Source organism: Lemur catta, chromosome 2, assembly GCF_020740605.2.
Source record: "Lemur catta isolate mLemCat1 chromosome 2, mLemCat1.pri, whole genome shotgun sequence".
Taxonomy (NCBI): Eukaryota; Metazoa; Chordata; class Mammalia; order Primates; family Lemuridae; genus Lemur; species Lemur catta.
In genome coordinates this window covers 44,726,148-44,752,591 of record NC_059129.1, presented here as the reverse complement: position 1 = coordinate 44,752,591, position 26,444 = coordinate 44,726,148, and the positions used below count along the sequence as shown (strand labels likewise).

The 26,444-nt window shown below is 44.6% G+C and overlaps 1 protein-coding gene across 10 annotated transcripts in view; it reads right to left on the bottom strand.

The window, feature by feature from the left end:
* Positions 1-26,444, bottom strand: part of ANKS1A (ankyrin repeat and sterile alpha motif domain containing 1A) — a 194,096-nt gene that overhangs the window by 116,383 nt on the left and 51,269 nt on the right. Inside the window, exon 1 of one of the 10 annotated variants that reach the window (XM_045543548.1) lies at positions 270-286. The exons of the other annotated variants lie outside the window; for them this stretch is intronic. The gene's annotated coding sequence lies outside the window, so the exon portion shown is untranslated. Of the gene's footprint in view, positions 1-269; positions 287-26,444 lie in introns of those variants that run through there. 10 annotated transcript variants of the gene reach the window in all.

Here is a 26,444-nt window from a genome sequence, read left to right as displayed (position 1 = left end):
CACTGCAGAATGGTGAAGAGAAAATTTCTAGTAGTGCTCTGTATTCTACCACACGGTTTAAAACACTTACAGTGACAATCTGTTCATGTAGTGCTTTTATAATAATAATTTTTTAAAAGAAAGGGGGGAATAATCTATGCATAGGGGAAAGAAGACCAAAAAAATACATCAAAATGTTAGTAATAAACAGTTGTATATGGGTGACTTTAATGAGTGTGTAGATAATTATGTTTAAAGTCTTAAGATAGGCCAGGTGTGGTGGCTCATACCTGTAATCCTCCCTAGCACTTTGGGAGGCTGAGGCAGGAGGATTGCTGAAGTCTAGGAGTTCAAGACCAGCCTGGGCAGTAGCGAGACCCCGTCTCTACAAAAAATTCAAAAATTAGCTGGGCATGGTGGTGCGTGTCTCAAGTCCCAGCTACTTAGGAGGCGGAGGCAGGAGGATCACTTGAGCCCAGGAATTTCAGGATGCAGTGAGCTACAATGACGCCACTGTACTCTAGTCATGGCAACAGAGCAAGACCATGTCTCAAACAACAACAACAACAAAAAAAAACAAATTTAAGATAAACTTTAAGTAAGAAAAATAGAGGCTAAGTATGGTAGCCTGTAATCCCAGCTACTCAGGAGGCCGAGGCAGGAGGATCACTCGAGCCCAGGTGTTTGAAATTGCAATGAGCTATGATTGTGCCACCACATTCCACCCTGGGCAACACAGAGAGACCCTGTCTCTAAATTTTAAAAATTTAAAAATTAAATAAATAAATAATTGGGCACAGGACCTGAACAGACATTTCTCAAAATAAGACACACAAATGGACAAAAGGAATGCAAAAAAATGCTTAATATCACTAATCATCAGGAATATGCAAGTTAAAACCACAATAAAAGATGAAAGGTATTGGCAAGGATGTGGAGAAAAGAGAACCCTTGCATACTGTGAGCAAAAACACAAATTAGTGCAGCCATTATGGAAAACAGCATGGAAGTTCCTCAAAAAATCAAAAGTAGAACTACAACATAATCTAGCAATCCCACTATGGGGTTTATCCAAAGGGAATTAAATCTGTATGTCAAAGAGGAATCTGCACTCCCATGTTAGAGCACTGTTCATGATGGCCTTGATATGGAATCAACCTCAATGTCTGTCAGTGAATGAAGGAATAAAGAAAATATCGTATATATACACAATGGAATAACAGCCTTCAAACAGAGGGAAATCCTGTCATTTGTAATAATATGAATCTAGAGGACATTAAGTTCAGTGAAATAAGACAGGCACAGAAAGACAAATACCATATGATCTCTCTTATATGTGGAATCTAAAAATGTTGAACTCACAAAAGCAGAGAGTAGAAGGGTAGTTACCAGGGTTTGGGATGGGGGAGATGTTCAGTTAGATAAGAGGAAGAAGTTCAAGACCTCTATTGTACAACATGGTTACTATAGTTAATAACAATATACCGTATTGTTGAAAATCGCTAAGAGAATAGGTTTTAAGTGTTCTCACCACAAAAAAAAGACATGTGATGTAATACATATGTTAATTAACTCTATTCAGCCATTCTACAATGTATAAATATTTTAAAACATACATAAATACAGTTTTTACTTATCAATTTAAAAAATTTTAAAAAGTAGGATATATATGCTTTGATATCAGCTAAGGCTGGTGAAGAGAAGGTGATGAGCCTGAGGAACATCCGGACAGCCCACCCTCCAGTAAGCCTGGATTCCTATAGCACTTTCCAGATAAGGACCTAACAGCAATTCTATCTCTTTGTCACACTTGTACAATGACCTCATTTTCTTTACTTTTCTTTTTTTTAAGAGAGGAGGTCCTGCTCTGCCACCCCAGGCTAGAGTACAGTGGCATCATCATAGCTCACTGCAGCTTCAAACTCCTGGGCTCAAGTCCCAAGTAGGTGGGACTGCAGGCATGTACCATCACATTTGGCTAATTTTATTTTTTATAGAGATGGAGTCTTGCTATGTCACCCAGGCTGATCTTGAAATCCTGCGCTCAAGTGATCCTCCCACCCTGGCCTTCCAAAGTGCTAGGATTATAGGCATGAACCACTGTGCCCTGACCTCATTTTCGAAACCAAAAATTATACTACTGGGCCTGACGATGGATCAGAATGGTGCAAAGTGAAATGTATCTGGAAAATCTAGGAGATACAGTTTTCACACTTACTTTCAAATTGCCACACAAGACAACGGATCATCACTTTATTATAAAACAGGTGACACTAAAAATCTAAAAACCAATCACTTGCTCCAAATCACACCAAATCAGTGGCAGATCCAAAACTCCTTTTTATGGAGCTCTTGGCATTTGGCCAAAGACTTTGTGATATAGCTGGAATGACAACATGAAGTAAATCTGCAGTAATACAAAGCTGTGCATAATTCAGTGGAAGACTAGAATAAACCAACAGGAGCTGAGTAAGAGGACATACCAACTGGGTAAAGCAGCTAAGAGTACAGGCCTATTAGCAACCAATTTATTACTCCATTGGACTCTACTATCTCTCACCCATCTCAGTCTAGGTCCCAAAGTAATCCTGAAACTAAGATCTAAACAACCCTTGATTAAAGGCAGGATTGAGCAAGCCCTTCATTATTTTCTTTTACCTCCATGAGTCTGGTTTAGAGGTGATTAAGTTTGGATATCCTATGCCAGGACTAAAACTCCCTCAAAACAATTTTAAAAGATAAGGAAAAAAGATAGGGACCTTCCTACAGAAAGATGTAACATTTCCAACCACTAAAGCCTTCCCCTCCCCACCCTTTCCCTCTACCTACCATCTCCTCCAAAGGCCCATCTAGAAATTTAAGGACTAGGGAATATATTAAACAAAACCTAAATGAAAATGGAGAACTATAATCTCCCTGTCTGGAATTTTAGCTTCAGACAGGATGGTAGTAACATCCCCTCCACCCAAGTTTCTTCCTTTCTGGCAGCTCAAGAAAAGAGCTATTTACAATCTAGGTCTTCCTCCCTATCAGAGATGTCCTATTAGGTTTTTCTAAAACAGTAAGCACCAAAAGGCTGCTCACCAACAATCAAAAGTAGAATATAATGTACCAAAAGAACCAGGAAAAAAATTAAAAACACAGTCCAGGAGGTTCCTAAATAAAATGTAACCTGTACGGATTGTGCCAAAATGCAGTAGCCACCCCTGACTTGCAGAACAAACCCTCTCAATGGGTCTCAGAGCAGCCGTAGCAAGGGTGCATTGTGAAACTATAAAGCCTATAATAGGTTAAGAATGTGGGCTGGGCAGTTAGCAAGCTGACTTCAAAACTTCCCTCTGCCACTTTGTCAGTTTTTGACCTTGGACAATTCACTTAATTCTCCAAACCACCATCCCTGCATCTGTAAATTCTACTTGATGGGCTTCCCAGGACTTAAATCATTCATGGAAACTTCTAGAAGCTTGAGCCAGTTTAACAAAATTAGAGTTGAGAAGTCTATGGTATGTTAAAAACAGCTCAACTGCTTCAACATGCTGTGTGCTGAAGCACAGCAAGCCTTGCCCTCTGTGGCTCAGAGGCACCTATGTTTTGAGATGGTATCTAAAGATACTATAGAAGGCAAGGAAGAATATGACATATGACTGATGAGAACCTTTGTTTTTGCTTTAGAGACAAGGTCTTGCTCTGTACCACAGGCTGGAGTGCAGTGGCATTATCAGCTCACTGTACCCTTGAAATCCTGGGCTCAAGCAATCTTCCTGCCTCAGCCTTCCAAGTAGGTGAGACTACAGGTGTGTGTCACCACATCTGGCTAATTTTTAAAATTTTTTATAGAGACAGGGTCTGGCAGTTTTGCCTAGGCTGGTCTCAAACTCCTAGCCTCAAGAGATCCTCCTGCCTCAGCCTCCCAAACCGCTGGGATTACAGGCATGCGCCACCATGCTCAGACAACCTGTGGCCTTTGAATCCTATCTGTAAGGAGGCTGAGGCAAGAGGATCACTTGGTCACAGCAGTTTAAAGCTGCAGTGAGCTATGATGACACCACTGCACTCTAGCCCAGGTGACTAAGACTGTGTCTCATAAAAAAAACAAACAAAAAACCTTGCTGTATATTTATACGTGGTAGGCACCTATGTCCAGCCCACTTTCATGTGTGACTACTCTGTGGGATCAGATTTCTGGACCAAATGATACCGTAAAGTAGCTCTTTGCTGGCAGTAAATGTGCGTCACGTGGTTGTCCTGCCACTTTATTGCTTATATTACACAGACAAGTAATGGCATCTCAGTGGCCCAGAAGAGTGTCCAATCCAGTTCAATTCAATAAATGTTTAAGCCAGGGTGCTAGACAGTCCCCACCCTTGAGCCGAGTGGGGAAGTCAGACAAGTAAACAAATGACAATACTACACAGTGTGAGACATTCTGGGAAGGAAGTACACAAAGTAGGCCAAGGGGAAATGGGAATAGGGAGGCTTTACAGAAGAGGAGACACTTGAGCTGAGCCTTTAAGTGCAGGAAGAATCAGCCAGGCAGGAGAAACACAGAGGCAACATCCAAATTCAATGTCCCTTGAGTACTCTCAGCAAAGTGGGGCAGCTGTAAGCAACTGTGAGTGGCTGGAGCATGCAAGTGGAAGAATGAGGAAGGCAAGATCGAAGAGGCAGGCAGGGCCAGATCAGGAAGGGTCTTGTCTGCTACTGAAAAGTTTCAAGCAGGGAATGATCAGATGTTATGTTTTAGAAAAATCCTTCTGTTGAAGGCTGGGAGGTGGGCATTCATACTGTTGTGACAGCCTGACATATTTTAGAAATTTTTTGTTTGTTTGCTGAGATAGGGTCTCGCTCTGTCACCTGGGCTGGAGTGCAGTGGCGTCATCATGGCTCACTGCAACCTCAAACTCCTGGGCTCAAGCGATCCTCCTGCCTCAACCTCTGGAGTTTCTGGGACTACAGGTGCACCCACCACCATACCCAGCTAATTTTTTTATTTTTTGTAGAAACGGGGTCTCACTATGTTGCCCATGCTGGCCTTAAACCTCTGGCCTGAAGTGATCCTTTGCTTCAGCCTCCCAAAGTGCTGTGATTACAGGTGTGAGCGACCACACCCAATCCAGAAATTTTTTAAATCATTATGCTGAACAGTTGTGTAGATGATAGATTAGAAGTGTGTGACTAGATCCACCCAGCTGGAAATTAACAATTCAGGCATGAAATGAGGACCTCATGATGGCAGTGGTAAGGAGGATAGAGAAAAAAAGGTCAGATTCAATAAAAAAGATGAGATCTGGTAACTATTTATGCAGGAAAGGATGTACTGAGGGTGTTTCAACTGGGCAATTCAGTGGACAGTGGGAGTAAATTCAGAAGGAAAACCAGGGCTGCTTTGTTTTGTGATTGTGGTAGCATGAAGTAGGGGAGAAGAGACGGGAGGGAGAGGGAATTTTGTTTTGGATTTGTGAGACTGAAATGAATTTTGACTCCTGTAAGTAGATGTCCAGTCAGTAGGGTCAGTAGGACCCTCAATATGAGGGTCCAGAACACCATGGTGATAAACTAAATTCTTTAAAATGACAATGCGCAAATGTTTACACATGTTACCCACATTTCACTCTTACAACTACATTATAGAGTAGGAAAACAGATACTGTTATTTCCATTTTACAGGTAAGAAAACTAAAGTTCAAATGACTTGCTGATCATCATAGAGCTAATTAAATAAGAACTGAAATAAAGTCCCACATTTGACTTCTAGTATATGTTTCTTCCAGTTTCTCCAGGCCCTTGACATTGAAGGCTGAGAGAAAACAACTGGTAGCTCTGTGGGTCTCCTCCTGCACTAGTTCTCAGGAGGTCAAAGCCTCTCGGAGCAAGCACCAAGTCAGAAAGGGCCTCCTGGCTGCAGACTCTGTGACAAGGGAGCAATGGAAATGAACTTGAGGGGCAGGGGAGGTCCTGGGCAGCTCTCCAACAACTCTTCATTAAATCATAAGGTCTAAATAGGAGTTTGTCTCATCAGCCTTTTTCTGCCAAGGGCCTTCACTGTTTTCCTCTTTTGGTTATCCTTGCAAAGTCAGATTTATCTCTGAACCTCAGGAAGGGCTGGCAGTTTTCCAACACACAAAAACATTGCCCCAAATCAGTCTAATTTAAAAAAAGACTTCATCTTACTCAAATGAATTTGACATATCCCTACTAAAATGCCTTTCACATACTTAACAGTTAAGGGTAAAAGGAGAGATGCAAGGAGCCTGTGAAATCATCCGCACTCTCAAAGGAGCTTGCAACCTTTAGAGAAAGACAAAACTTACCGACATCAAACAATCAGATACAAAACCCCCACCAGGGTCAAAGAGTTAACTCAGAAAATCTAGCACACACTTCATTTCTCCTCCCTCCTTAACACCATTAAAACAAGAGTAAAATCAAGCAAAAACGGCAAAAGGAACATGTGAGAAGGTAACATAAAATGTCAACCTTTTTTGAAAGATAAAAAGCATATAAGTTAGCAGAGCTAAGAATAGTAAATTTCTGCATCCAGGGAAGGGGATGCCAATTCACACATGCACCCTTGGTAAAGCGCAGGGATTACAGGCACCAGGTGGCAGAGGCGGTCAGGGATGAGGAGGGGCTAAAAGCCAGGGCTTGATACAAATGTTGTATAATGAAGTGTCAGACCACTAGGTCTGCTGTCACAGCCAGGAGATTATTACTTACTCCTCCACCCAGGCAGGAGAAGGTGGATTTATCCTATAAAGAATCAGACAGGCTCTAGTCTTGGGGACATGAGGAACAATAGAAGGCAGGGAGAGGCCTTGTACTGAAAACAGAGGCCTTGAATGAATTTGTATCTTGAAGGACAAGATCCCAGCCCCCTGACTCCTTTGGCTTCCAGAATGCTGGCATGCCCCCCACTCCCAAACAGAAAGTTACAAGATTCTTTCCTAGAGAAACCAAGTTCAACAGATGCTGACTTTGGGGGATTCTCCAATAATATGGGGGGGGGGGGGGTAGGAAGGGTTCCTGCTCCAAAACTCATATTACATAAAGCCCATCTTTGGAAAGCTCTTTCCGCCTCTCTACAAAACATCCAATCAAGGCCGGGCGCGGTGGCTCACGCTTGTAATCCTAGCACTTGGGAGGCCGAGGCGGGTGGATCGTTTGAGCTCAGGAGTTGAGACCAGCCTGAGCAAGAGTGAGACCCCGTCTCTACTAAAAATAGAAAGAAATCATATGGACAACTAACTATATATAGAAAAAATTAGCCAGGCATGGTGGCGCATGCCTTAGTCCCAGCTACTCCGGAGGCTGAGGCAGTAGGATCGCTGAAGCCCAGGAGTTTGAGCTTGCTGTGAGGTAGGCTGACGCCACGGCACTCACTCTAGCCCGGGCAACACAGTGAGACTGTCTCAAAAAAAAAAAAAAAAAAACTAACAAACAAAAACCATCCAATCAGCTTTTTAGTGTCTCATGCTTAAATACAAATGACAACCAAGGATCACCAGATATTTGAAAAAAGCTGTAAACATGAAAGAGCACAAAACAAACAGAAAGAAATGACTCAAAGAAACAGAGACATCAGGCCAAATAAAACATCAAAATTAAAATCCTATTATCACATAAGAACAGGATAAGAAAAAACAAGATCAGTGAAAAGTTCTTAGAAATTCAAATTAATAATAGAAATAAAAATACAAATAATGAGCCAGAAGATAAAGTTGAATAAATCAGAAAGTAGAACCAAAGATAGACATGCGATATAGGAAAGATAAGGAAATTAGAAGACTGAGAATTCCAGAAAGAGAGAAAAAAGAGGAAAAAAAATCATCAAGAAAATAAGAAATTTTCCTTGAACTTCCAGTTAAAAGAGTCTATCCTTGCTCAGTACAAAGAATAATAAAAAATTATTAGAAAGACCCACCCCAAGTTCCATTGTGAAATTTTAGAAGACATAGAATAAGAAAACATAGTTCCAGAGTGAAAAACCAGCTTGTATACAAAGAACTAAGTGGCATCAGAATGTTCAATAGCATCTCTGGAGCTGTAAGACAAAAGAGTAATCGTTTCAAAATTCTGAGGTGAAATGATTTCCAACCTACAATTCTATAGCAGACAGATTATCAGTTGAGTATAAAAAGAGAATAAAGACACGTGGGGTCTCAAATTTTACCTCCCACACACCCTTTTATCAGGAGATGACTGGAGGATGTGCTCTACCAAACAAATGAGCAAACCAAGAAAAAGGAAGACGGGTCTCCAGGAAACGGCGAGAGAACCAGCCCTGCAGAGGCCTCAAGAATGACCAGGCCGGGCCGCGTCTGGAGAACACAGGGAAGCCGGGGATGTATGGCAGCAGGAGAAAGTGAAACTGACAAGATCAACTCTATATCTGCCTAGGATATAAAAAAAGAATAGGGATTTAAAAGTATGGTTGTGGTTTGGGAAGAAAGTAAGTTGGACATAGAAAACTAAGAAAACCTATCAGAGAGGCAATTAATGAACAGTACAGGCCAGGCACAGTGGTTCATGCCTGTAAGCCTAGCACTCTGGGAGGCCGAGGCGGGAGGATCACTCGAGGTCAGGAGTTCAAGACTAGCCTGAGCAAGAGCGAGAACCCGTCTCTACTAAAAACAGAAAGAAATTATCTGGACAACTAAAAATATATATGGAAAAAATTAGCCGGGCATGGTGGCGCATGCCTGTAGTCCCAGCTACTCGGGAGGCTGAGGCAGGAGGATCACTTGAGCCCAGGAGTTTGAGGTTGCTGTGAGCTAGGCTGACGCCACGGCACTCACTCTATCCTAGGCAACAGAATGAGACTCTGTCTCAAAAAAAAAAAAAAATGAACAGTACAAGAAAAAAAATGGGATCACAGCAAATTGGCTCAGCAGGTAAATAATACTAACAGGTATAATAACACAAAGATAAGTATTAAATACTGATGTAACTAAAAATTGTGATATATCTGAAGGTTGAAGGGAGAGGCAGTGGACTGGGAGAGTGTAAGAAAGCTAACTTTTCTCTTCCATAACAGAGACTAATACAGAATGTCTAAAATTTAAAAATAAAGAAATAGGCCCGGTGCCATGGCTCATGCCTGTAATCCTACCACTCTGGGAGGCCAAGGTGGGTGGATCGTTTGAGCTCAGGAGTTCGAGACCAGCCTGAGCAAGAGCGAGACTCCGTCTCTACTAAAAATAGAAAGAAATTATCTGGACAACTACAAATATATATAGAAAAAATTAGCCGGGCATGGTGGCACATGCCTGTAGTCCCAGCTACTCGGGAGGCTGAGGCAGGAGGATCACTTGAGCCCAGGAGTTTGAGGTTGCTGTGAGCTAGGCTGACGCCACGGCACTCACTCTATCCTAGGCAACAGAATGAGACTCTGTCTCAAAAAAAAAAAAAAAATGAACAGTACAAGAAAAAAAATGGGATCACAGCAAATTGGCTCAGCAGGTAAATAATACTAACAGGTATAATAACACAAAGATAAGTATTAAATACTGATGTAACTAAAAATTGTGATATATCTGAAGGTTGAAGGGAGAGGCAGTGGACTGGGAGAGTATAAGAAAGCTAACTTTTCTCTTCCATAACAGAGACTAATACAGAATGTCTAAAATTTAAAAATAAAGAAATAGGCCCGGTGCCATGGCTCATGCCTGTAATCCTACCACTCTGGGAGGCCAAGGTGGGTGGATCGTTTGAGCTCAGGAGTTCGAGACCAGCCTGAGCAAGAGCGAGACTCCGTCTCTACTAAAAATAGAAAGAAATTATCTGGACAACTACAAATATATATAGAAAAAATTAGCCGGGCATGGTGGCACATGCCTGTAGTCCCAGCTACTCGGGAGGCTGAGACAGGAGGATTGCTTGAGCCCAGGTGTTTGAGGTTGCTGTGAGCTAGGCTGATGCCACGGCACTCTAGCCCGGGCAACAGAGTGAGACTCTGTCTCAAAAAAAAAATAAAAATAAAAAAATAAAGAAATAATAGCAGAAGCCTGATAATCAGAAATAAGGAGGAAACAACTGGAAATGGTTGCTTTTCCAGAAGGGCACCAGGAGTGCCTAAAAGGCCTTCCTGGTGGGAATGATCCAGAAAGGATTCTGACGCTACAGGATGGGCTGGACGAGCCTTTGTCAACTATGAAATGTATAATTCTGGCAACCTGGGGGTTTTGTGGCCATGCGCTTTTGTGTTTCAGGCATGTGATGAAAAGCAGTGACTTTGAAAAGTTTATTCCCTCACAAGAGAGAAAGACACAAGCAGGAAAGGCAATGGCCCACTTTGACTGCATGTGTGACACAATTCACACAAGAAACTTGGAGGATAGCCTCCTTATTCCACCAAGCCAGCAAGGAGTTCCTCCCTCTGTCCTGCCAACGACAATTATCTTCAGGATAAATATACTGGTTATATCATACTGGTGTTGCTCTTCTCACCATGCTGTTCTCAGCCCTTTTGTTTCTTGTCAGCAATCTGCACGGACACACACAATACCACACACATATACACAAATCAGCAGGTTCCTTGAGAGGGGGACTGTCTGAAACCTCCTTGTACATTTGCTCTAAGGACTGCTACTCCTGCTATCTTAGGCATGTGAGGCATTGCCTCCCTATCAACGCCTGCAACAGGAGGGTGGAACGTGAACAGTGCGTAAAAGAGTACGGAGTGAAACTGTCATTCCAATATGGACGTGGACACGACGACCTGAGGAGTATGAAGTGAATACCACTACAGGAGTTCTCTGCTGTAATTAATGTGTGTTCATGAAGACTAACATGTATACCATATTTTTACAAGCCATACTTTCCCAATGATTTGCACTATTATTTTGGGGGCCCTTGTCTTATTTGATTCAACTTTAGCACTGTGTTCCCCAACCCCTGCAAACCAGTACCCTTCCATGGCCTGTTAGGAACCAGGCTGCACAGCAGGAGGTGAGCGGCAAGCCAGCAAAGCTTCATCTGTGTTTACGGCCACTCCCCACAGCTCACATCACCCACATCACCGCCTGAACTCTGCCTCCTGTCAGACCATCAGGGCATTAGATTCTCATAGGAGCACGAACCCTACCGTAAACTGTGCGTGTGAAGGATCTAGGTTGCGAGCTCCTTATGAGACTCTAATGCCTGATGATCTGAGGTGGAGCTAAGGTGGTGATGCTGGTGTGGGGGAGCAGCTGCAAATGCAAACTATCATTAGCAGAGAGGTTTGACGGCACAATAAATGTAATGCACTTTAATCATCCTGAAACCATCCCCTCATCCTCCTCACCCCCCCACCCCTGGTCCATGGAAAAACTGTCTTCCATGAAACCAGTCTCTGGTGCCAAAAAGGTTGGGGACCGCTGCTAGAGCATGATGATGGAACAATGGGATTCCATTATCAAGAAAAAGGGATGCAAGGGCATTGCAAACAGGGGAAGAGTGTCTGGAGCCATGGTGATTTTAAAACAGACATTTCCCAGTTTGTTGCATTCCTTATACAGAATTCTTTCCTAGAAGACCAAGCCTCCTCCCGCCTCCTCCCCAAATCCCCATCCCATCTTGCCTCTTCAACTCCTATTCAGTGTTGAGCAAAGCTCTCTTCCTCAGGGAACTTCTTCCTTACCTTCCCAGCCCAGGCAGAGCTCTTCATGAGCTACTTGTAGAGCTCCTTGTACTCTGCCTTCATTACAACGATCTCAGTTTGGAGCTCTGTGTGTCAGACTGCCTTTCTTACTAGACCACAGTTTAGAGCTCTGTGTGTCACTATTTGACTGCCTTTCTTACTAGACCACAAGCAACTTTGAGGCAGATTCAGACACCTTTTGTTTACCATTGTATCCTCACTGCCAATTAAGCACTGCACCTGGCATATTCCGAGAGCTCAACAGATAAGAAAAACCTACATCTAAAGGCATGAGGGGGCCTAGCTATTTGAAGAAAGGTATGGCAAAATTATTTTTTTAGATGATAGAAACTATAAGAACTCAAATATCCTCTTCTATTTCTTGGGTAAACAATACGGCACAAATTTTACTAAATATTTGTGCAGACTCATATCACACTAAGACATTATTACCTAGAAAGAAAAAACAACATTTCTTCTGTGATTTAGTAAGTATGTGAGTATTTGTCTGTCAAAGAGTTTTTAAGAATAATTTGCTCCCTGGCTTGTCAAAGCCCAGAGTCTTAAATGAGCTGAGGTAGGAAGGCAAGATGCCTTCATCATTCACACATTTGGGGGCACAGATACCTCCACCTTAGGGAAATCATTAATTCTGGCTTATATATGTTGCCCCATAATTATTAACAGCATAATTACAACATTAACAGCATCCCGGCCTGGGTAATACATTATGTGGTCACTTTACTCCTTCCAGACTTTGAAACCCCTTTCTCGGAACTCTGCATGTAAAAGGCCTAGAAATAACAGCTAACATATATTAAATGTTTGCTATGAGCTGAGCATACTGTAAGTGAATTAAATAACCCACCACTTACTTCTCACAAGAACTCCATAATGAAACCTTAGGAAACTGACAAGGATGGAGGTAAAATAACTTACCCAGGGTCACAGAGCTGGAAGGGGTGCCATTGAGTTTAACTCCAAAATCTTAACCACTGTGCATACAGCTTTTTTTTTTTTTTTTTGAGACAAAGTCTCACTCTGTTGCCCAGGCTAGAGTGCCATGGCATCAGCCTAGCTCACAGCAACCTCAAACTCCTGGGCTCAAGTGATCCTCCTGCCTCAGCCTCCCAAGTAGCTGGGACTACAGGCATGTGCCACCATCCCTGGCTAATTTTTCTATATATATTTTTAGCTGTCCATATAATTTCTTTCTATTTTAGTAGAGACGAGGTCTCGCTCTTGCTCAGGCTGGTCTCGAACTTCTGAGCTCAAACAATCTGCCCGCCTCGGCCTCCCAGAGTGCTAGGATTACAGGCGTGAGCCACCACGCCCGGCCTGCATGCAGCTTTTTGAAAAATGGCTTTTCTCCTCACTGTTTTTCTCATTCCTGAATAAGATGAACTCCCTTCAGCTAATATTCTTCCATTTCCACCCTACCTCACATTCCCTACCTCTCATTCATCCTGTGCCTGTCTTGCTCTTTTTCTTGCTCTCCAGGGTCACAGGAAACCAATAAAGAATACTGAGGAAGAGAGGCAGAGGGTTCTAGGCGGGAAATGGGTCCCGCAGGGAAATGAGTAGAGGTAGTTAACTGAAACACTTCCATTAACATTTCCAGAAATCCAATTAGCCAACAAACTCTGTTGCTTAAGGTAACTACTGAAAGCATCAGCATTATAATGACAGATACAAGCTGACTGAAATCATTTAATCTTAAGGTATTTAAGATGATTATTTTGTTGTTTTGAGGAAATTAAAATGATGAGAATTTTTAATATAGAAATTAATAAAAAATGTAAAAGGGATAAACACTTCAAATGAAATTTATTTTCAGATTCTAGGTCCTACCACACCACGTGTATTTCCTAAATGTCCCAAAGTGTCACAGACAAGAACAGTATTCTGAATGCGGTGAATATATAAGCTGAATGTGAAAGATCTAAATTTTTTTCACACATGCAACTGACACGTAAGAATCCTGGACTTGACACATATTAGCTACATAATCTCTAGTAAATCATCTAACCTCTATGTAAAATGGATATATTACCTGCCCTATCCCCATTCTTGGAGAAATGTTTTACGAAATAAATGGGATGATGTATGTAAAACAATTGTAAACTAGAAGTAATTTATAATGTAAAAGTAAAGCATAAATAAATAATTTAAAATATAAAATGTAAATTATTTCCAGGTTTTTTTTTTTATAAACAATATCTGAAGTGAGGCAAGGCATTCTAAAGAATGAGCCCAGTGTGTGTGTGCTGACATGAAAAAACATCTAAGATATATGAAGCAGAAAATGCACCTGCATAACAGTAATGCAAAGTATGATCTCATTTCTGTAGGAACACAGTATTTTTCTAAGCTTATACTAACATATGGAAGGTTACATACCAAACTGTTAAGACAGATTAGAAAGGTGAAGCTTCTGTTACCTTTGTAATGAAACACACCACTGGCAAAGACTAAACTTTAGGTTAGGCTCCTCTGAGCCTTCTTTTCAACTAGGCCCTGACCTTGTGCCCACCCTACTCTACCCTCTCTCTTTGGCCTGTCCAGCCAGCTTTAGCAAGAATCCTGCTAAGTACGTTTAAGAGTCCCCTACCTTTGATATATGATCAAGTTCCTCATCCCCCCCCCTTTAAGGTCTAAGTCTTTGGCCTGCCTTCAGCAAGAATCCCCCTATCCTTGAAGTCTCCTTTAAGTAATTTTCCACCCACTGACTCTTTCACCTTGCTCCTTGGCTATAAATCCCCACTTGCCCTTGTCATATTTGGAGTGAAGCCTGATCTCTTTCCCCTGCTGCAGTATCTAGTATTCTTTTTTTTTTTTTAAATAGAAATAGGGTTGTGGGGAGCGCGGACGCCATTGCAAGATGGCGCCGATTTCCGGTGGCCTGGCTGAGGTAAACAAGTGTGGCGCATGCGTAGTACGTCTGTAGATCTGTTATATAAGTATGCATATGAGGTTTTCTGGCTTGGCCTATTGGTGACCGCTTGTGATTGACTTTGACCTATCTCTGTTACTTCCTGTTTCCCTGAGGGTATATTACTGTGTGAGAGCTTGTGCTCAGGGTCTTCCGCATCTTGAAGCTTAGAGGGATCCCCAATAAAGCACTGTTAGAAGAACTCCTGTTGCCGCGTCTTCCTTGCTGGCGAGGCGGGCGCGACAAGTGGTGCCGAAACCCGGGAACTGTACCACCAGGGCACCAGCGGAGACGACCTCTTGTGAGGTGAGTTCAGAACTACAGTGTGGGACGGCCAATTTCCCCGCCCCCAAGAGAGACATGGGCAACATACCACTACGCCGGTTTCTGTGGCCTCTGAAAACTCTGCTTGCTGAAAATAAAATCCATGTTGACGATCATGACCTAAAGAGATTGTTGAGGGAGGTGGACCGGGTATCCCCTTGGTTCCTAGCCTCCGGCTCGCTCACCATACCATCTTGGAGGAAGGTGGGCCATGATCTACGCGAGGCGTTAGATTTAAGGCCTGGCGTCTTGATACTTCATAGGTTAGTTATGGATTGCCTAAAGTGCGATCCGCAGGGTTCGCAGAGTGCAGCAGAACAGCTTGCGGAAGTGCAGTCTCAGCTCTCAGAAGGAGGGAGAGGGGAAGGAGTTGCAACGGTTAAGGACGATCAGTCATGTCAGGTAGAGAACCGGCGAACGGGTGACGACCCGCTGTTGCCAGAATTTGCAGATTTGCATTTGTCCGAGGCGGAAGGTGAATCGTCCGCCTCGGAGGGGGAAGAAGCTACCCCCTCTTTTCAGCAGTTGAGAAAGGAAATACGGGGACTTAAAAAACAGGATGTGGTCCAGCCGAGAAGGCAGGCCCCGCCCAGGCTCGATATAGAGACCTGGCCTCCCCCGTATTCCCTGCCCCCACCTACAGCGCCCCTCGTTGGGCCCGCACCGGGGGGTGGAGCGTCTCTCCTCCCCCCAGAAGCGCGGAGAGAGCTAGGATTTGCTTTCCCTGTGTATGTGGACAACAATAATCAGAGATATTGGCAACCTGTGGACCATAAGCAATTAAAGGAATTTGCAGAGGCGGTCCGCAACTGGGGGCATAGCGCAGCCTACACTTTAGTACTGCTGGAGAGGCTTGCTGCTAGTGCCCTAACGCCCACGGATTGGCAGCAGGTGGTGCGCGCGGCGCTATCCACGGGCCAATATCTAGACTGGAAGTCCATGTATCATGACGGGTGTGCCGCGCAGGCCCGTGCGAATGCAGCCCAGGGAGGAGGCAGGGCAGCGTGGACTTTTGACATGCTCACCGGACAGGGACAGTGGGCCAATAATCAAACGGCCTACCCGGAGGAGGTGTATGTCCAGGTAAATCAGATAGCCATTAAGGCTTGGAAGTGTTTGCCCAACCGGGGGGAGGTGCGTGGCAATCTGACAAAAATTGTCCAGGCTCCGGCAGAGCCGTTTTCGGATTTTGTGGCCCGCATGATGGACGCCGCGGGAAAGATTTTTGAGGACGTAGACACGGCCTTGCCGTTGGTTGAGCAACTGGTTTTTGAGCAGGCCACTTCGGAATGTCGGAATGCTATTACGCCATGGAAAAGTAAAGGATTAAATGCATGGCTGAAGGCTTGCAGGGAGATTGGGGGTCCTCTGACTAATCAAGGCCTGGCGGCCGCGGTCATAGCAGCACAAGCCCAACAACAACGCAATTGCTACAACTGCGGCAAGCCCGGTCACTTAAAAAGACAGTGCCGAGCGCCAAGTAAGGTGAAGCAATCATCTTCACAGCCGGGGATTTGCCCCGTGTGCCAGAAAGGCCGGCACTGGGCCGCAGAGTGCCGATCCGTTAAAGATAAGGACGGCCGGCCCATCTCCCGTGGGCCTAGCGGCAGCGCGGCTGCACCGCCAAAAAACGGGAGGCGGGGCCCACGACCCCAGGGCCCGCAAACATATGGGGCGATGCTGGCGCAGGACAGCCCCCAGGGGCCCCCGGGCCCGTCTCTGCTGACCCCGGGGACTCGTCCCTCCTTGAATCCGGCGCTACCGGGGGGGAACCTAGGAGGGCCACCCCCGGTTCCGCAGGATTGGACCTCCGTGCCACCACCCTCACAGTTTTGACACCTGGGTTAGGATGTCAACCTATCCCTTCAGACTTTAAAGGACCTCTGCCCAATCATACTGTGGGATTAGTGCTTGGGAGGTCATCGGCTACCTTAAAAGGGCTGATTGTCCACCCGGGGGTTATAGACTCAGACTTCCAGGGGCCAATAAAGGTCATGTGCTCATCACCTCGGGGAATTATCTCCATCCACCCCGGAGACCGATTTGCTCAGCTTCTGCTCCTCCCTAGCCTTCACGCTTGGTTCCCCAGCAAGCAGAAGCCACGTGGTAGTAAGGCGTTCGGGTCGTCCGGAGGCACTTGTACATTTTTGTCTTTGGATTTAAACACCCGTCCGACCCTTGTATTGACTGTTCAGGGAATAAAATTTGAGGGTTTGCTGGATACGGGAGCAGACACTAGTATCATATCTGAGCGGTGGTGGCCTAAAGGCTGGCCGCTCACCCGCTCAGAGGCAACTTTACAGGGCCTGGGTTACGCTTCGGCCCCAGCCGTGAGTGCCCGAACTCTATCTTGGAGTGATCCCGAAGGCAGTAGGGGTAGTTTTAAGCCTTTTGTTCTCCCCTTGCCAGTGAATCTCTGGGGCAGAGACGTCCTGAGACAGTTAGACCTTAAGCTGACAAATGAGTATTCTGCTCAGAGCCAAGGCATGATGAGTAACATGGGATGGGTCCCAGGTAAAGGATTAGGAAAGAATTTGCAAGGCAGGACAACACCACTTAGGCCTAGTCACAATCCCGGTAGACAGGGACTGGGTTTTTCCTAGGGGCCGCTGAGGCTGCCTTGCCCATTCCCTGGGTTTCGGAGGACCCGGTGTGGGTGTCTCAGTGGCCATTGCCCTCCGACAAATTGCTTGCAGCCCGTGAGTTGGTACAGGAACAGCTCACTCTTGGGCACCTTGAACCCTCTCACTCGCCTTGGAACACCCCTATTTTTGTGATTAAGAAAAGGTCAGGAAAGTGGCGCTTACTGCAGGACCTAAGGGCAGTCAACGCCCAGATGCGCCTAATGGGGCCTGTCCAGCGAGGGTTGCCCCTTCTTTCTGCCTTGCCCAAGCATTGGAATCTGATCATTTTGGATATTAAAGACTGTTTTTTCTCTATTCCCCTTCACTCATCTGACAAAATTAGATTTGCATTTACACTCCCTTCCATGAACCATGAGCAGCCTGATGAAAGGTACCACTGGCGGGTCCTGCCTCAGGGCATGGCTAACAGTCCCACTCTATGCCAGATTTACGTGAGCGCGGCTCTCCAGCCTGTTCGACAGAGGTACCCTAAGGTAAGAATCATCCATTACATGGATGACATTCTACTATGCCATCGGGATGCCCAGTTGTTGCTTCAGGTCTTTGCCTTCCTTCACGCTCAGTTAAAGGAAAGGGGGCTGTCCATAGCTCCCGATAAAGTGCAGGAAGGGGCGGTGGGCTCATTTCTTGGCAGTAGCATCCTTCCCGATAAAATTGTACCTCAAAGGCTGTCCATTCGAAGAGATGCTTTGAGAACTTTAAATGATTTCCAGCGGTTATTAGGAGACATCAATTGGCTTCGGCCTTTTCTGGGCCTTACCACTTCTGAACTAAAACCTTTATTTCAGATTCTTGAGGGAGACCCTCATATCACATCCCCTAGAACCTTGACTCCGGAAGCCCTAGAGGTCTTACATAGGGTTGAAGAAGCCATTAAGAATGCACACCTAGTACGCATTCGTCACCAGGACCCTTTTCTTCTATGTCTGCTCCCCTCTCCTACACTTCCTACAGCAGTGCTTTGGCAGGATGGTCCCCTTCTCTGGGTACATCCTCAAGCCTCTCCGGGAAAGGTGATTGGTCACTACCCGACCTGTGTAGCTGACCTCGCATTAAAGGGCCTTCACATGGCTCTCTCCCACTTCGGGCGCTACCCAGAGAGCCTCATCTGTCCATACACTGCCAACCAGATAGACACTTTATGTGCCACTCTTGATGCATGGGCGGTGCTGCGGTGTGCTTTCCCAGGAGGCATTGATAATCACTACCCCAAACATCCCCTATTGCAATTTGCTATGAGGAATGACCTCATTTTCCCGAAGATGACTTCGGCACACCCGCTGCCAAATGCCCTGGATGTCTATACTGATGGCTCTAAAACAGGCATTGGGAGTTATGTTATCCAGGACCAGGTGTTTACTAAGCAATTTCCTTACACTTCCCCTCAGCTGGTGGAGTGTGCTATAGTTGGTCTGGTCCTTAGCACCATCACCGGTCCCATTAATATCATCTCAGACTCTCATTATGTGGTTAACGCGGTGAAGGTTTTGGAAACTTCCCCTTATATCCTTCCTAAAAGTACAGTTTTCTCCTTATTCACGGACCTCAGAAGCATCATCCTGAGTAGGACCAACCCATTCTCTATTCAGCATATCAGAGCACACTCCCTCCTGCCTGGACCCATGGCGGCGGGAAATGCAATGGCAGACCAGGCCACCCGCACTCTTTGGGTGGCTGATAACCTTGCTGCCGCCAAAGATTTTCATACACTTTACCATGTGCCAGCTGAGACCTTGCGTCTCCGATTTCACATCTCGCGTGCCGAGGCGCGTGAGATTGTCTTGCAGTGCCACGCTTGTGCTCCTTTTCGCAATGTCGCGCATACGGGAGTAAATCCCAGGGGTCTGCGACCATTACAATTGTGGCAAATGGACGTCACTCATATTCCCTCTCTGGGAAAAACTCAGTTTGTTCATGTCTCCATAGATACCTGTTCTGGTGTCCTCCACGCCACGCCACTAACGGGGGAAAAAGCCAGTCATGTCATCATCCATTGCTTGGAGGCTTGGGCTGCCTGGGGCAAGCCAAGTACTATTAAAACAGACAATGGCCCCGCTTATACCTCCAGAGTTTTCCAACAATTTTGTGCTCGCCTCGGAGTCAAACACCTCACTGGCCTCCCCTACAATCCTCAGGCACAAGGCATTGTGGAGCGTGCCCATGGCACGCTCAAGGCTTATCTACAAAAACAGAAAGGGGGAGATGCCCTGGAGGCCATACAGAGGTCCCCTAAAGGTACCATTTCCCTTGCCCTTTTTACCTTAAATTTTTTGACTTTGGATGTGTCCGGCCGCTCTGCGGCAGAGAGACACACGTCCCCCCCGGTGGCTCACCGCGAGGCGGTAAAATGGAAGGACGTCTTAACGAGCCAGTGGAGAGGCCCGGATCCGGTTATAGCCAGGTCCAGGGGAGCTGTTTGTGTTTTCCCGCAGGATCACGAGGACCCTATTTGGGTTCCGACGCGCTTGACCCGCTCGGTGCACACCACGGCTGAGGAGGACGAGCGTCCGGCGGGCCAGGATGGCGTCACTGCAGATGCTGATGCTGGCGGGAGTCCTAACGACGGCGACGGCGGTACCGGAAGCGCGCTGGGCCCTGATGGATGTCTTCCCTCTGCCGATGCCCGTCCGGCATGACGCCACGGTTTTTCCCCGCTTTTTTACCACCAACGAGTCTCTAGAACTACCTTTCCTCCCGTTTGATATCCCTGTGGAGGCGCCCTCGGCCACGATGCTGTATCGGCAGCGACGCGACTTTGGCATCACCGCAGCCATAGTTGCCGCCGTAGCGGCCGCGGTGGCTGCCGCGGCGACGGCTGCAGTTGCGCTCACCACTTCGGTGCAGACGGCCACCGCCTTGAACAACTTATCGTCGGGGGTGGCGACCGCCCTGGCGACCCAATCAAACGTCAACGCTCAGCTGAAAGGAGGCATCATGATTCTCAACCAAAGAGTGGACTTGGTTCAAGAACAAGTGGACTTGTTGATGCAGGTCATGCAGCTCGGATGCGAGTGGCGCCTGCCTGGCATGTGTGTCACCTCTATCCCTTTTCAGAACGCTTCCCGGGCAGCTAACCTATCACGAACCCTGTCACAGCAGTTGTTGGGTGCATGGTCCAATGAGTTTGAGACTCTGATGGAACAGCTGCAGGCTAGTATAGTTCACGTCAACTCTACGCGAGTCGACGTGGACTTTGCCCAAGGACTGTCGGATTGGGTGTGGCAAGTGGCTAACCATGTGAAAGAGTGGGCGGGAATGGACTGTTTGTTAGCCTTGCTCGCGACTGTGGCCCTAATAGGATTTGTGGCCCTTACCCGTATGGCGCGTCGCAATCGGCGCAACCAAATGTTGCTGCAACAAGCCTTTGCCGCACTGCAACTCGGCCAGGACCCCCACGTGTGGATGGCCAGGTTATAGGCGTTCCGCGACTTGCCTGCTCTCCCCCCTCTCTCGGCTGTAAGGTACCTCCATGACGGGAATGCGTGGGTCCCGAGCCTGGAGGCACACCGGTTGGTGCCAGGCCGGGGAGCAGCCCACGTAGCCTAAGACAGAGGCCTTACCCACGGCCGCCTTTATAACCAGCCTCTGCACGCCTCCGAGTTCGCTCATTGCACGAGGCGAGGTGGTTTCAAGTCTGGCAGGCCTTCTTAATTAATAAAGCAGGGGGAGATGTGGGGAGCGCGGACGCCATTGCAAGATGGCGCCGATTTCCGGTGGCCTGGCTGAGGTAAACAAGTGTGGCGCATGCGTAGTACGTCTGTAGATCTGTTATATAAGTATGCATATGAGGTTTTCTGGCTTGGCCTATTGGTGACCGCTTGTGATTGACTTTGACCTATCTCTGTTACTTCCTGTTTCCCTGAGGGTATATTACTGTGTGAGAGCTTGTGCTCAGGGTCTTCCGCATCTTGAAGCTTAGAGGGATCCCCAATAAAGCACTGTAGAAGAACTCCTGTTGCCGCGTCTTCCTTGCTGGCGAGGCGGGCGCGACATAGGGTCTTGCTTTGTCACCCAGGCTGCAGAGCAGTAGCCTGATCATAGCTCACTGTAACCTTGAACTCCTGGGCTCAAGGTATCCTTCTGCCTCAGCCTCCCAAAGTGCTGGGATTATAGGCATGAGCCACCACACCTGGCTTATTGCAACAGCCTTGAAAAAAGTCTTTCTTACCATTTTAAGAGGTATCAGAATTAATTTTTTCCTTAACAACATACAACACACACATTTTTTTTTTTTAAGTGAAGCCAGATCTATTCCAGAGGGTCCTTCATTTTTCCAGCCTCTGGAGGATGAACATTAATTACTCCCCATTGCTTCTGAATGGGGCTCTTCAGTTACAAAGGCTAAGAACAAGCTTGCCCAAAAGACTTCAGTACCTGTCCCCAGGGGAGGAGACCAAATGGGTCAGTGATTTCAAAGGCCAGTGGATTTTAGAAGAGGTAGGAATTGCATCTAAGTTATATACCACTAGTTTAAGCAATGGTTGAGGTTAGGGGAGGTGAATGGGTCAAGAAGGGGTTACCGAATGCTAGATATTTTATATCCTAAAACAGCTCACGAATTTGTCCCTTCCTCTATTTCCAAAGTCACTGTCTTACTGTTGAAATAACCTCCAAAATGATCTTGACTGCCTCAAGTCTCTTCCTCCATAGACAAAAAACAAAAAACATTCTCTATGATGTTGTCACTATTGACTTTTAAAATGCTTATCCAGTCAGGCTTTGCTCCTCCGTAAGAGCTTTAGATGGCTCTCTCACACATAGGAAAACTCCTTAGCCTGGCATGAGGTAAGGACCTCCCCATCTGTCCCTGGTCCCTTTCTGGCTCCACCACCGTCCACACTCTGAAATATACCCTGAGCATCTGCTTCACTCCATTTTTTGTTTTTTTTTTTTAAGGCTGGTCAAGTGAAGCAGTGGGATTGGAGAAGGAACAGAGGAAGGAATTTGTAACTGGTTATGATCAAGTAGTTGTAAACACCACTCACTCCAACCAACCCACCCCATCCTCATCTTTGTGAAATCTCAAACATTCTTCAAAGCCCCACTGAAGTGTCACCCCTCTTTCCAGGCTGAGTTAACTATGTCCACAGCTCTTTTATAGATGCCTACTTAAAACATTTATAATGTTATGTTTCCTTTATTTGTTTACAACAAGCTTGTTTTCCTTCATCAGACAATGAGCTCCTTAATGGCAGGGCCCTTGGCTTGTATCTCTCTCTACTCCCAGTCCCTAAAACCATCTTGTCCAAAACCTTTACTTTACAGATGAGGAAACTGAGACCTGGTGAGGTGAAGGGACGGCTAGTAAATGGCTGAGCCAGGCTGGAACCAAGACCTCCTGTCTCCCAGTGAAATGCTCTTGTCACTACACCACGTGTGGGATAAATCCTCTTTACTTCCGCAGATGACACTTGTCCTCGGCTCTCCTCTGATCATTTTCCCTGCCTTTCTCCCCTTACTGCTCTTCATGAAGTGACCTACCAGGAGCCTTGAATTTTGAATCCAAGCAGACTGATAAGCAGTCTAATTGTTAAAGCTCAGAATCATTTCCCTCTTGGGTAAGTCTCTGGATTTGGGTGCAAAAAATGGTTTGGTACTGAGAGGTCAGCAGAAAGGAATGGGGCTGAAGTTAAGTCTACAGGGTTTGCCAAGGAAGCTAGAGCACCTAGAAGGACTGAGGCACAGCGAGGGATCCCCCAGCGGGAGCTAATCTCTGGCCTGCCTGGCACCTTGTCCACGGTAAGGACTTCTCATTCATGTGCCATCATTTACTCTGAATCAAGAGACCCAGGATACAAGGAACTACCCCCTTCTCAGGATCATTTTACTAGTAACCTCCTCTCTGCTTTAGCTTCATGTAGCTAAAGTGACTTCCACAAGCAGATTATTTCTTTTCTAAAAGTTACGCTTAGTTCTTGAAGGAAACATTTCTGAAAATACATACTTACAAGTTATACAGATCAAATTTTGCTGCCTTAAAGCTTTTCTGCTTAAACTAATTTTTTTAAAGTTATTTCTCCATAATTTTGTAATAAGCACTATAGCCACTTAGTTGCAACTTCCGTTAGTGAAAACAGCTGAACAGGGCATTTTACTCTGGAACATTAAAAAAAAAAAAAAAAACTTTGGCTTTAACTAATTCCAGGTTTTTCTCACTTTCTTTGTCTCTATTTGTAATATGTTTAAATTTAGCTTACTCCCAGAGTCTGTCTCAGTGCCTCTACTGAAATCTGTATTTAATCAACCTCCTAAATCTGCTCTATTTGCCAAATTCTTTTTCTAGCTTTCTCAAAAGGCACCCAGTACCCCGTCCTTGGAATCTTTTCAAAAATAAGCACTCACTTTGGATGACTAAGAACCTTGGCAAACACCTGCAATGCCATGCTATGTGTAACATCTTCCAACTGAGAAATAAGAGACTTGACCATGAGGGTTATAAAGGAAACAGTTTCCCAAACTAGAGGGCTTTCCCACAAATAGTTTCTGTTTCCCTAATACTAAATTTACAAGTCAAGAGGCAGTGGTTTACAACCAAAACTCTATATGGGAAGAAATACAGCCTCAGACATCAAAGAATAAGAGGAAAGTCCTACTACCTGCTAATGGCCTAGAGTACGAAGAAATCCAGAAATCTTTTAATGAGTCTAAGAGATATATCTCAGAAGCACAATAATAACAATAGAGTCTAGTATGTACTATCATACTAGATATCTACTATATAGTAACGCTACTTTTCATATGAAATATTAAAATAAGAATTTGCGGGGGGGGGAGAAAAAAAAGAATTTGCATTTTACAAATTTTAACACACTCAAGGAAGTGAAGTCACTTGTCTAAGGACACATAGCTTGGGGAGCCAGCATGCAAACTGGCCTGACTCCTAAGTCTATACCACTCTTTCCTATTCACCACCTACAGTCAATCAATGATCTGGTAGATTTAATTAACTGTTGGTTCATATAACTATTCTGTTGATAATGAAAGCCTTAGAAAATCTATGGACTCGAAAAAGTCTTTTTTTTTTTTCCAGAGACAGGGTCTCGCTCTGTCACCCAGGCTGGGGTGCAGTGGCGCAATCATAGCTCACTGCAGCCTCAAACTCCTGGACTCAGGTCGTCTTCCCAGCTCAGCCTCCTGAGTAGCTAGGACTATAGGCATGTGTCACTAAGCCTGGCTCATTTTTTTATTTTTTATAGAGATAGGGTCTTGCTATATTGCCCAGGCTGGTCTCGAACTCCTGGCCTGGCCTCCCAAAGAGCTGGGATTACAAGCATGAGCCACCATGTTCAGCCTAGACTCTAAAAAGTTTTAATGATATTTCTGTATTAGCTCTTAATATTTATGCCTTTATACATATATATGTATAGCAATTACTGGTGAAAATTTAGAGACTGACTCAAAGCCAAGAAATTATGGTTCTGAACTATAATAGGAATTAAAATCCCATACTCCAAGTTGGTTCTCTGGAAAAAAATAAAATTGATAAACATCTAGTTGGGCTAACCAAAAAGGGTAGGGGGAGGATGAGGATTACTAATATCACAAAGAAAAGAGGGGCCATCACTCCTGATCCCATGGACATGAAAAGGATAATAAAAAAATATTATAAACAACTCTATTTTCACAAATTTTATAACTTTCAAGAAATAACTTACAGGAAATGAACCAATTTCTTGAAAGTTACAACCTATCAAAATTCATTCAAGGAGGAGTAGACCATCTGAATAGGTCTGCATGTATTTTAAAAATTGAATCAACAATTAACAACCTTACAAAGTAGAATGCACCAGGCCCAGATGGTTTTATTGGAGAATTCTATGAAACATTTAAAAAATAAATGATACCAATTCTCTACAATCTCTTCCAGAAAACAGAAGTAGAGGAAACACTTCCTAACAACTCATTCTATGAGGCCAGCAGCAGACCAAAATCAGACAAAGACATTACAAGAAAGGAAAATTATAGGCCAATATCTCTCATTTCACAGACACAAAAATCCTCAACAAAAGATTAGCAAATCAAATACAGCAATGTACAAAAAGAATTATACACCACAAAACAAGTGGGATTTATTCCAGGTATTCAAGACTGGTTCAACATTTGGAAATCAATTAATATAATCTATCATGTCAATAGGCTAAAGAAGAAAAATCATATAATCATACCAATATATGCAGAAAATTTGACAAAACCCAAACCAAAATTTGACAAAATCAAAAACCCATTCTTGATAAAAATTCTCAGGAAAACTAGAAACAGAGGGAAGCTTCCTTAATTTGGTAAAGCCTACAAATAAATCCTCAGCTAACATCACACTTAATGGTAAGAAGCTAGATGCTTTCCACCCGAGAGCAGGAATAAGCTAAGTCTGTCCCCTCTCACCACTCCTATTCAACACATCATACCAGAAATTCTCCTAGCTGATGCAGTAAGAAAAGAAAAGAAAAAGAAAGGATATAAAAGGTAAAATATGCATATTTGGAAGGAAGAAATAAGATTGCCTTTGTTCACAGATGATAGACATGATTATCTATGTGAAAAATCATACAGAATCAACAAAAAAATTCCAGGAGCTAAGCAACGATAGCAAGATTAGAGACTATGAGGTTAATATACAAAAGTCAATTGCTTTCCTATATAGTAGCAATGCACTGGAATTTGAAATGTAAAACATAATACCACTTAAATTAGCATAAAAAAATGACATAATTTAATATAAATCTTAACAAAATATGTACAAGATCTATATAAGGAAAATTACTAAACTGATGAAAGAAATCAAAGAAGATCTAAATAAATGGAGACATATTCCATGTTCATAGATAGGAAGATCTATTATTATTATTAGGATATCAATTCTTCCCAACTTGATTTATAGGTTCAACACAATCCCAATCAAAAATCTCAGCAAATTATTTTGTTAATATCAACATTTTTTTTTAAG